The sequence below is a fragment of the Corythoichthys intestinalis genome, chromosome 5 (genome assembly GCF_030265065.1).
Source record: "Corythoichthys intestinalis isolate RoL2023-P3 chromosome 5, ASM3026506v1, whole genome shotgun sequence".
In the NCBI taxonomy this organism is placed as follows: domain Eukaryota; kingdom Metazoa; phylum Chordata; class Actinopteri; order Syngnathiformes; family Syngnathidae; genus Corythoichthys; species Corythoichthys intestinalis.
Window position 1 is genome coordinate 58,720,077 of NC_080399.1, and position 11,681 is coordinate 58,731,757.

Below are 11,681 nucleotides of genomic sequence, written 5' to 3' on the forward strand. Positions count from 1 at the left end.
AAACGGCGCCCCATACACTCGCCTGGCTCTGATTCGATTCCACTTGTTGCACAAGAAAATACACCGAGTCTTATTTGAATGAGTAGGAGAGCTTATCATAGCCATGGAAAGAGATTCAATAGTTTTGGCAAGAACGGAATATTTTTTGTTGTTGTTGTGAACTAAAATTCTACACAAATGTAAGTCGAGATCTCGTTTAGCTTCACAATTGGAGGCATGGGACAAATTTTTCTTCCAAGAAAGCGCATTCATCAAGGTTTCATCGGCCATGACGTGTGTGTCTTTGTAATAGATTGGAAATATCCCATGATTGATCAAATTCATAAATGTGTTGATTAAAAAGACAGATGAAAAACGTGTAAAATGTTAAAGTGAGTGTTATTGAAAAGAAAGGGGGTTAAAAACGGATTTTGAAATGGTTAACAGTATTAATATTCTTTGAAATCATTTTTAAAATAACTGAAACGATGTGAGATGTGCTCTGCTAGTTTAGCCTCTGTGAGAAAAGTGATCGGCGATAGACTAGTAGTGTCTGCTGAACGAAGGAAAACTTTGCCTCATTCGCTTTTGAGCAATTGAAGGCAAAACATCGTGGTCTGAGTGTTCATTTTGATATCCCTATCCAGGTATGAAACACTCCACAAAGCACTTAGATATACATTTGTAAATATTTCTTTTTGATATATATTTGTATTTCTTTTCTGTGAATGTTAAAAATATCAACTTGCTCTGTATTTCCGAAGCTCGTTCGCCAGTTACGGGTTAAAATGGCCGTCATTAATTAACCCTTTAACACCGAACGTGTCGGCAGCGACACGTTTACGCATATCGTCTTTGAAGCTTCGTCACGCTGTAATTACGTCACCCACGTGCCGCTGGTTGGTCTCATTTGAAAGTGCGGAAGTTGATGTCCACACCAGTTTTTATTTGAAGTCAATCGACCAAGAAAAACGGGAGATAATGTCATTTGAATTTTATATTTTTATTGCACTCATAAATATGCATTAAAACGCTGCATGGACCATGTATCTATCTCCATATTTCCATCATTTGTCCTTTTTCAAAACCAAAAGCAGCACAAAAGACTAAATATCCCAAGAGCCGTTGTGATGTCAAGAAGGACGAACCGAATGGGATCATTTCTAATAATATTCCAAGCGAGGCGCCAACTAATGAAAGGGAGGCATGCGAAGCGAGCAACGGCCGGTTGGTTTGAGCGAGCAACTTTGAAACGCTCAGAATAAATCTAAAACTACATTTAACGCAAGCTAATGCATTATTACATTAATTCAAGGAAGAAGATGAGCCGTATTTGTCGTTGTTTTCTTTGGATAAGTCGCCATCTCGGCGAGTAGAAGTGACAGCAGCGCGCAAACGGCGAAAGAGTAGGCTGTGTGACATTGTGTGCGACGCAGCTCCGTGACCTGTTCAAGAAAAAGCTTTATTGAGTGCGCACAAAAGAAAACAAAACAAAAAAAAACTTTATTGGGTCGCATGCCTGAAAATTTTGAATTGAACTGAACTACTTGTCAATATTTTTTTAAATACTTTTTTTCTATGTTATACGTATATAATTTTTCTTCACTATAATCTTTTCAATTTTATACAGATGTGTGTTCAAGAAGCTTGATTGCATGTACGTATATACTTTTGATAAGGTGATGGGTACAACACCTAACTTCACAAAGAGATATCCTCCAAACCCTTTGTGTGTTAGATGATATATATAATCTTTTTTCTCACTATTTTGCACTGTATATAACCTGTTTTGACCATAGTATGTGTAAGGCCAAAAACGCCTATGACCATACCTGCGGTTTGTGTGGAATTGTCAAACATAAAACAATTCGATCTTATTTTTTTCTATTGAATGTTTACCCTAACAAGTTGAATAAATATTATCAAGCTTCAAAACGGTTGGTCGAGCATGTTTGGTTGTCAAAGGGACATCAACATTACAAATTTTGAAAAAAGATTTTAGGATTTTTTTGTCTTTTTGGGTCCAAAATGTGGATTATAATTGGTCAGTGAAGAAAACAAGTATTGACATGAAGTTCAAGGTGTCCTGAAAAAAAAGACCCAATTTGGCTATTGTAAACATTTTTTTCTTTGAAATATAAAGGCAACATCAAATGCATGCAAATTCGGCCAAAATAGGCTTAGGTGTTAAAGGGTTAAGGGCCGATGTGAGCTATTGTTTGGTCGTTCGTGTTAATATTTATCTGCTTTGACATATTTGGCAACACTGTATTACATGGTTAACAGAATTTTGAGAGAAATGAACATGTTTATGGTTTTTGTTTGTGTAAAACTGACTACTGAATATTCCAGTAAATGAATAGTTTTGTATATGAAATGGGAAAACTTAGGAAAAGTGCACATTATTTAGAATGTTGATTATATATTTTCCTTATGCTTTTCTTGTTTTGTGGACATTTTATATTAAATACAGATTCTCTTTTGGGCAATTGAAGGCAAAACATTGTGGTTTGAGTGTTCGTTTTATCCAGGCTGCCACATCTTGGTCCACCGAACAGGATGCTAGGATGCAACCAGAACCTCTGCTTTTGGACGTGTTCAGTTTGCCACAAAATGCTGCATCACAAAGATTTTTGGAACGAATACGAGGCTGCTGCTAGCGGGAATGCTAAACTACAGGGCTTGTGACAATACAGAGTCTGGGTGTTTGGGAATGCAGCCCAAGGCGGGTGGTAAACTCGTATCTAAGGCTAAACACCGGCACGACTGGAGACGGCATGTAGCAGTCTTCCGACGGAGCCCGCCGCTCTGGCCGGTCCGGCAGGCTGCCGCTGCCTTGCCGTTGGCAGGCCGAGCCTGGTCCCCTGGCTTCAGGACCTCCGGCGAACACCCCGGTTTCTCGAGCGTTCCCCCACAGCATGCGTGCAGAGCCAGGCCCCGAATACGCCACGGCGAACTGGCCGGTGCGGGCTGATTATCCGGTACGAACGTAAACTGCCGAGACGAGACGAGACACGATTTCATTTTTACCGAAATGACCGGATAGCCGAAGTCCTGGATATGAAAAAAATAATGCAGTTTACACGACCACCATTCTTCATGAAAAACATGTCAATCACATTTTCACCACGGACGTTTGGAAAAGTGATGTCCAGTAAGCAAGCTTATCATGACGGCACAGTGGTTAGATGATAATTTAAACATGGAGAAAACAAAGTCAGCCAGTCGATAATGCATTCAGTATGTAAAATGACAAGCGGTCAGATGACTTTGTAACGCTGCCTTTATTTTCAGCTCAACAAAACTCAGGCACAAAACAACACGCACTTGGATGCGAGCTCCAACTCCGTCCAAATAGTACTGCCGTGTATCAGTTTAGCTGCTGTAAAGCAAATGTCGTGAGTGCCGCAAATGTAAACAAAGCGCTGCAGAACGGGTACATGACATCTCGCTCTTTTGAGTTAATCATTTTCACAGTGTGCAACAAAGCATATAACATTAGCAATCACTTTTCAAATTATGTAACTTATTTGTATGCTCAATTACAGTCACAGTAGATAATCAAAACTTATTGGCACTTATCAACACTTATCAATTTAACTATGCACATTCCTGTTGTAATGAAATAACAATAATATTCTGTAGCCACAAATATTCAAAATCTTTTCTTCTTCCAATTTTTTTTTTTTAGGATTAAGTATAATAAGATAAAATAAGGCTGTTAAGATTATTTTCAGCTAGCTATTTTTCTTCCAAGAAATCTGAGAGAAATACACTTGAAGCGCTGGCAGATAATTTAACTTATTTCCAATAGATTTATACTTAAAACTGACTAGTTTTAAGGAGGTGTGTTTTGCAGTGTGTTAATGTTATATATGTTAGGAATGGCTTACTTTTAAAGGCATTTTTGTGCAACTTAGGTATTTATTCAGTAAGTAATTGTTGCCAAAAGTTTACCATTACACAATGTCAGACAATCTGTCATTATTTAGATGTTGGAATTGACGACTTGTTCACATTTTATGTTGGAAAAAAAGAGCAATAAATTATATTTTTGCACAGTAATATTTTCTTTTGTGTATACTTTAAAATTTTACATAAATCTTTTAATAGAATTATCGGCTTGACATTATCGGTTGGAATGAGGAGGAAATTATCGGTTATCGGTATCGGTTGAAAAATGTATTATCATGCATCACTACTTTTAACCATTGTGTTTTTTTGTGGTAGCTTTAAAGCAGTTGACCACATTAGTCACGTAGCGTATTTAAACCGTCCTTATTTGATGTAACTACATTTAAGTCTTTCTTAAGGCATTTTTTAGTACGTTCTGCCTGTATGCATCTAAACAAGTTGAGAGCACACTGTAGTACTTTGGGTGTCAAATTTGCCTCATATACAGTAGACGCTTCGCCGATGTATACATTTTGGCAAAACGCCGGAACATATGTCCTCCACACCGTTCTCACCTTTTTAACCCCGTGACCCATTTTCATGCCTACATATTGTCCCTAGGTATAAGTGAGTGTGATTGGTTGTTTGTCTACCGGTGTCCTGTGATTGGCTGGCAACCAAATCACAGTGTACCACCCCTTACTGCCTAGAGTGTAACAGTATTTGTATTTGTCCCGTACCGTCACAGTATGGGCATCACTATTCCTTGCACGCAGTCGGATGGCGTTTTTTTTTTTTTTTTAAATCCATGTTGGAGTTAGTCCTCCTTTAATCCAGAAGGCGATAAACAAACAACAAACCCTTTTGAAGTGTATTTATTTTATATTTTCAAATGAGGAAATGTTTGGCTGGAGCTTTAGGCTGAAGTCATTGAAACACTGGGGCCATGTCTACATGTAGCTGGGTATTTGACAAAAAGAACTATTTGTACGGTTTGGACTATCACTCACAATTTGGACATAGAAAACGAGGATTCTTAAAAACTCAGTCCAAAGTGAAGATGTGCGAATTCTGCGTTTGCGCTATCATGCGGACACTGATAATCGAAGACTTAACTTTGGAAACGTCACTGATTGCGAGAAACTTTGTTCCTACGTCATACATGAGACCAATGTTTACATTTGGAGTAAACATGGGTACCTGGGTTTAGATCTGATTAGGAGACGGGTGCTTTTTGCTTCCATTTATTTGCTAACGCTTCATATAAAGGGGGTATTATGGAATATTATTTTAGCGCATTGTAATGAATGCACTTAAAAGCGAATTAATGTAGGTGGTGTAGACGTAATTTTTCCCCCAGGACGTATTAGGGCAGGATTCTCAGTTTTAAAACACCCTGCTAGATGTGGCCTGAGTATTTATTTCTGCAGTATTTCAAGTGAGACTTTTTCAGTTTTGAAACTAAATCTTGTACTGCTACTCTCAACATGACCCCGTGCCCTAATTAAGAATCACAGCCAGCTAAACTCTCCCCTGGATCTCGTCCTTCAAGGAACAGGCAGATGTTGTATTTTGGCATGCTTTAATGCAAAGAATCTGAAACTGAAACGATAGAATGTACAAAAGCTCCTTGTAAATGGCAAAATAAGTAACATAAATGAACACATACAGACATGAAAGAAATACCACATTTTGTACAGGCTGCAGCTAGCGAAAAGCAAACAAATATTGCTAAAACAGACATCGCCGAATCATCATAAATAACATCAAAAATATCTACAGAACCGCCGCAATAACTACAGGCATAGATTCCATACAATCTTATAAACATTTAAAATCACTTATAATTATTATATTATTATTATTAAGACCCCTTAGAGGTCTTGTAGTGAGAGGATGGCTGGCGATTGTCCACAAAACATTGCGGCCCAAAATGGTTTCCTTCCTGGCCTTTTTCTTCTCGCCAGTAACTGAAAGAGCCCAACCACGCATGCAAAACGCCATGCAAGTTCCTTGAGCCTTTGGGGCTTCCGGCTGGTACGCGAGTTGCTCCCTTTTTTCTCAGTGGAATTCCCGGTTTTGCTCTCCTGGCAGTTTAAACTCATCCCAAAGCCGCTTGTGCTGGAAATACCTGGTAACCGGGTCCATTTTCTTGATTGTCCGCTGACTCATAAGCGGTCCAATGAAGGATTTGGGTTTCGTCCGTAAGTCACTCTCGCTACTTTTTCATGTAGAGCGGCTGCTGGAGGTTTCAAAGCTGCTGAGGGAGATTCCCAACATCTTGTCACTTAGCATTCTGGCTTTATCATTTTCGAAGTCATGTATGTGTAGCTTGGACATAGTGTTCTGCACCATACTGGAGCAATCAGAAACTTGCCTGTAGATGATTCATCACAGACTACCAACTGTCCTTCTATTTTCCTCAAGACTTTTCTCGTGACGAAGCGTCTGGAAATACCTGGTTACCGGGTCCATTTTCTTGATTGTCCACTGGTTCATGACCGGTCGAATGAAGGATTTGGGTTTCGTCCGTAAGTCGCTCTCGCTACTTTTACGTGTAGAGTGGCTGCTGGAGGATCCAAAGCTGCTGAGGGAGATTCCTATCGTCTGGTCACTTAGCATTCTGACTTAGTCATTTTCTGAGTCACGTATGTGTAGCTTGGAACAGACTATTCTGCACCAAACTGGAGCAATCAGAATCTTGCCTGTAGATGATTTATTGCAGACTACTGACTGTTCTTCAATCTTCCTCAAGACTTTTCTCGTGACGAAGCGTCTGGAAATACCTGGTTACCGGGTCCATTTTCTTGATTGTCCGCTGGTTCATGACCGGTCCAATGAAGGGTTTGGGTTATGTCTGTAATTATGGCTTAGCATTCTGGCTTTGTCATTTTTGGAGTTATTTATGTGCAGCTCGGACAGACTATTCTGGAGCAATCAGAATCTTGCCTGTAGTAGGGTTCATCTCAGACTACCGACTGTCCTTCTAACTTCCTCAAGACTTCTGATGAGGTGTCTGCCGCGGATATTGAGCACCAATGTGTGAGGTGTCTCGTTGCCCTAAAAGCTCTCAGGAGATGTGCCAATGTCACTTGGGCAAACTATATACTTGGTGAAGGCGGGTGGTCTGGAATTCACCTTGGTGTCAGCAGAAGCAGAAGGCGCGCTGGGAAAGCCGCTATTTTGAATCAACCCTTCCTGATCAGAATATTGCTTGTAGTAGGATTCATCGCAAACTCCCGACTGTCCTTCAATCTTCCTCAAGACTTGATGAAGCGTCTGCTGCGAGTATCGAGCACCACTGTGTGAGGTGTCTCGTTGCCCTTGTGATGCTGCTGCATGCCTCCATATTTTTGGCCACTTGGACTTAGAACTTGAGTGTTACGGCCCTTGTCCTGTAGAAAATGCTCCCAGGAGATGTTCCGATGTCACGTGAGCCAACTTTTTTCTTGGTGAGGATGGGTGGTCTGGGTTTCACCTTAGTGTCATCCGAAGTAGTAGATGCACTGGTTAAGCCGCCATTTTGAATCAACTCTTCCATATCTTGCTTAACTCTCGAACTGAGGATGCTGGCTTTGTCATTTTTGGAGTCATGTATGTGCAGATCGGACAGACTATTCTGCACCAAACTGGAGCAAACAGAGTCTTGCCTGTAGATGATTTCTTGCAGACTACTGACTGTTCTTCAATCTTCAAGACTTTTCTCGTGACGAAGCATCTGCCGCGGGTGTTGGGCACCAATGTGTGTGGTGTCTCGTTGCCCTTGTGGTGCTGGTGCATTTTTCACTCCTTTTGGGCACTTGTACTTTGAACTTGAGTGTTACGGCCGGCTGGTATGCGAGTCACTCCCTGATTTTCCATCGGAGTTCCCGGTGGTCTCGCTCTCCTGGCAGTTTAAACTCACCCCAAAGCAGCTTTTAATGGAAATACCTGGTTACCGGGTCCATGTTCTTGATTGTCCACTGGTTCATGAGCGGTCGAATGAAGGATTTGGGTTTCGTCCGTAAGTCGCTCTCGCTACTTTTTCGTGTAGAGCAGCTGCTGGAGGGTCCAAAGCTGCTGAGGGGGATTCCCACCATCTTGTCACTTAGCATTCTGCCTTTATCATTTTCTCCGAGACAGTGGAGTTCGGCTCTGGAGGGCTCTGGCCCATTAATGTGCGTACATGATGCCACATGGACAATGTTTGGCAGGTGAAACTTAAGAGCTAAAAAAATTATAAACTACATGCCTAAACATCTTCAGGGAATTTGCAATGTATTGAACATTAATAAATCAATGGGAAATTTTTGTTATGGTGGTATCAACAACAGTTTGTCCAGTCTGGCAATCAACTCCTGGAGCTGCATCTTGTTGGCAAATCTCTGTATGTCCCTCCCATCCAGCAGTTGTCTCTCAGAATGAGCAAGCAGCTCTACAACTTGAGATACTGGGAACTCGTCCGCCTCTTCAACTGTACCTTGGAAACTCTTGACTGAGCTGCTCTTGACAGTCTTCCTAGTCAGGAATCTAGGTCGGTATGCCTGAGAGACAGATATCCTGGGAGGTAAAGATTCAAGAGGTGCATCTTGGTCCTGGAGTCTCTCTTTTCTGTCCTTCTTGTCCACTTTCACGGTCTCCTGCCCTTTCCACTGCAATGTTTCCAGTCTCAGCTATATGTTATCCAGTTTGTCTAAAGCTAGTTGCCTAGCGTTGCAGTTGACATCTCCCCGCATGATGTGCATAGGCCTCTCAGTGACAGCATCCTTTTCATTGAAGTCCACCACACTGTCCATTCAGGTCCAAAAAGCATTCTCCATCTCCTTCCATTTAAGGTACAATTCAAAGATGTCAGATAGCTGCTGCACATCGTTGCATATCTCAGTCAGTGTAGGAGAACTTTGTCCTGAAGATGATGATCGAGACGGTTGGCTATAAAAAAAGACAGCTTGAAATAATGAGCCCTGCCCATCCTGCATGGACAGCAGCATCATTCCTTGGTGTCTCAGGAAACCAATGAGCCATTGAGGTTGTTTAACAGAGCTGCACTCGACCAAGGGCCCCTGAGGAATGTCAAATTTCATAAGTATGGGAGGAAGTAGTGTTTTGTTCTGTTGCAGAACTCGTTGGATCAAAATTTTCTCTAACATTCCAGCAGCAAGCAGCCAGCCAAGTGTCAAAAGTTCCCTGCTGGAGACTCCTTTCACCTCCCTATCATACAACCAGCCAGCATAGTAACCACTTTTCTACAGGCCTGTGCTCACCAGTATCTTGCACTCATAGGAAACATCTTTAGTTAGGGTGCAGCCGGTATTAATTTCCTTGCCTTGACATCCAAACGATGATATTCCTTAATCAAAGAGTCGAGACTTGTTACAGCTTACGAGAAAAATCTCTATCCCGTCTACTTGCAGGTAATGATGCAAGTGTGCCTTGTTCCTGTAAAGCTTGAATTGTTCTCTCAATTCCATGAATGTGGACTTTACAGCAGTGTTGTTAGCCAAGACCTATAATGATTGCGAGTGACCGACAGGGGCCACAGAGCACAGACTGGTCTTCCATTCTTCTGGGTTCCATGAGACAAAGTACAACGAAGGCTTTGTGCTCTTCCAGCCTTCTGGGTTCCATGAGACAAAGTGCAACGAAGACTTCGTGCTCTTCCAGCCTTCCGGATTCCATGAGACAAAGTGCAACGAAGGCTTTGTACTCTTCCAGCCTGGTGGGTTCCATGAAACAAAGTGCAACGAAGGCTTTAACCTATCAATATTCCTGCGTAGGTCCGAAACTTGAACATTTCCTCTAGCCATGAGGGAACAGGCAAGGGAGAGGCTGTGCTTTGGATCCGCTTTGATTAATTGGTGGGTTCGAGAGAAGGCGTTGCTGAAGAGCTGATTCATTCTTTTGCTCGGGGCGCCTACGTCTGCCGGTGTGGAGAGGGGACAGAGAACCAAGTAGTGTAATCGAGGGAAAGGAACCAGGTTCATGGCGATTTCATTCAGATCCATGTTGAGGGAGCCGCCAAAACGGCAGCGCTGGTAAGATTAAGTAGCATCTTAGCAACAATTTCATTCCTGGCATCAAGAAAGTACTCTGACCCGGTTAGCCTATTCATCATTGGCCGTCTTCTGCCAGCAAGGGATGAACGTTGCATCTTCAAAATGTCCTCCAATGACTGGTTTTCAATTGGCAGGACACAGTCAGCGTTCGCTGTGAGCTCTCTCAAGGCCAGCGCGGTGTTGTAAGGGGATACCATGACATCATCATTCAAAGACAGAAAGAAGGGTGTGACTATGCGACACACCTCAGGGAATTCATCCTTGAGGAGACTGAATACTTTGGTCCCGAGCCCCGAACCTGTGCCTGTACTTTGAACTGGAGTGTTACGGCCGGCTGGTATGCGAGTCACTCCCTGATTTTCCAGCGGAGTTCCCGGTGGTCTCGCTCTTCTGGAAGTTTAAACTCACCCCAAAGCAGCTTGTACTGGAAATACCTGGTTACCGGGTCCATTTTCTTGATTGTCCGCTGGTTTATGAGCGGTCGATTTGGGTTTCGTCCGTAAGTCGCTCTCGCTACTTTTTTGTGTAGAGCAGCTGCTGGAGGATCCAAAGTTGCTGAGGGGGATTCCCACCATCTTGTCACTTAGCATTCTGGCTTTATCATTTTCTCCGAGACAGTGGAGCTTGGCTCTGGAGGGCTCTGGCCCATTAATGTGCGTACATGATGCTACATGGACAATGTTTGGCAGGTGAAACTCAAGAGCTAAAAAAATTATAAACAATATGCCTAAACATCTTCAGGGAACCAATTTGCAATGTACTGAACATTAATAAATCAATGGGAATTTTTTTTTATGGTGGTATCAACAACAGTTTGTCCCGTCTGGCAATCAACTCCTGGAGCTGCATCTTGTTGGCAAATCTCTGTATGTCCCTCCCATCCAGCAGTTGTCTATCAGTATGAGCAAGCAGCTCTACAACTTGAGATACTGGGAACTTGTCCGCCTCTTCAACTGTACCTTGGAAACTCTTGACTGAGCTGCTCTTGACAGTCTTCCTAGTCAGGAATCTAAGTCGGTATGCCTGAGAGACAGATATCCTGGGAGGTAAAGATTCAAGAGGTGCATCACTGCAGATGTCCAAATCATCCTGGAGTCTCTCTTTTCTGTCCTTCTTGTCCACTTTCACGGTCTCCTGCCCTTTCCACTCCAATGTTTCCGGTCTCAGCAATATGTTATCCATTTTGTCTAAAGCTAGTTGCCTAGTGTTGCAGTTGACATCTCCCCGCATAATGTGCGTAGGCATCTCAGTGACAGCATCCTTTTCATTGAAGTCCACCACACTGTCCATTCAGGTCCAAAAAAACATTTTCCAGCTCCTTCCATTTAAGGTACAATTCAAAGATGTCAGATAGCTGCTGCATATCATTGCATATCTCATTCAGTGTAGAACTTTGTCCTGAAGATGATGATCGAGACGGTTGGCTATGAAAAAAGCTTGAAATAATGAGGCTTGGTCATCCTGCATGGACAGCAGCATCAGTCCTTGGTGTCTCAGGAAACCAATGAGCCATTGAGGTTGTTTAACAGAGCTGCACTCCACCAAGGGCCCTTGAGGAATGTCAAATTTCATAAGTACGGGAGGAAGTAGTGTTTTGTCCTGTTGCAGAACTTGTTGGATCAAAAATTTCTCTAGCATTCCAGCAGCAAGCACCCAGCCAAGTGTCAAAAAAAGTTCCCTGCTGTAGACTCCTTCCACCTCCCTATCATACAACCAGCCAGCATAGTCACCACTTTTCCACAGGCCTGTGCTCACCAGTATCTTGCACTCATA

At 42.4% G+C, this 11,681-nt stretch overlaps 1 pseudogene; it reads right to left on the reverse strand.

Annotated features, from left to right (window-relative positions):
- Positions 1-8,903: 8,903 nt before the first annotated feature.
- On the reverse strand, positions 8,904-11,198 carry LOC130916662 (tubulin epsilon chain-like; annotated as a pseudogene).
- Between the last annotated feature and the right edge of the window lie 483 nt (positions 11,199-11,681).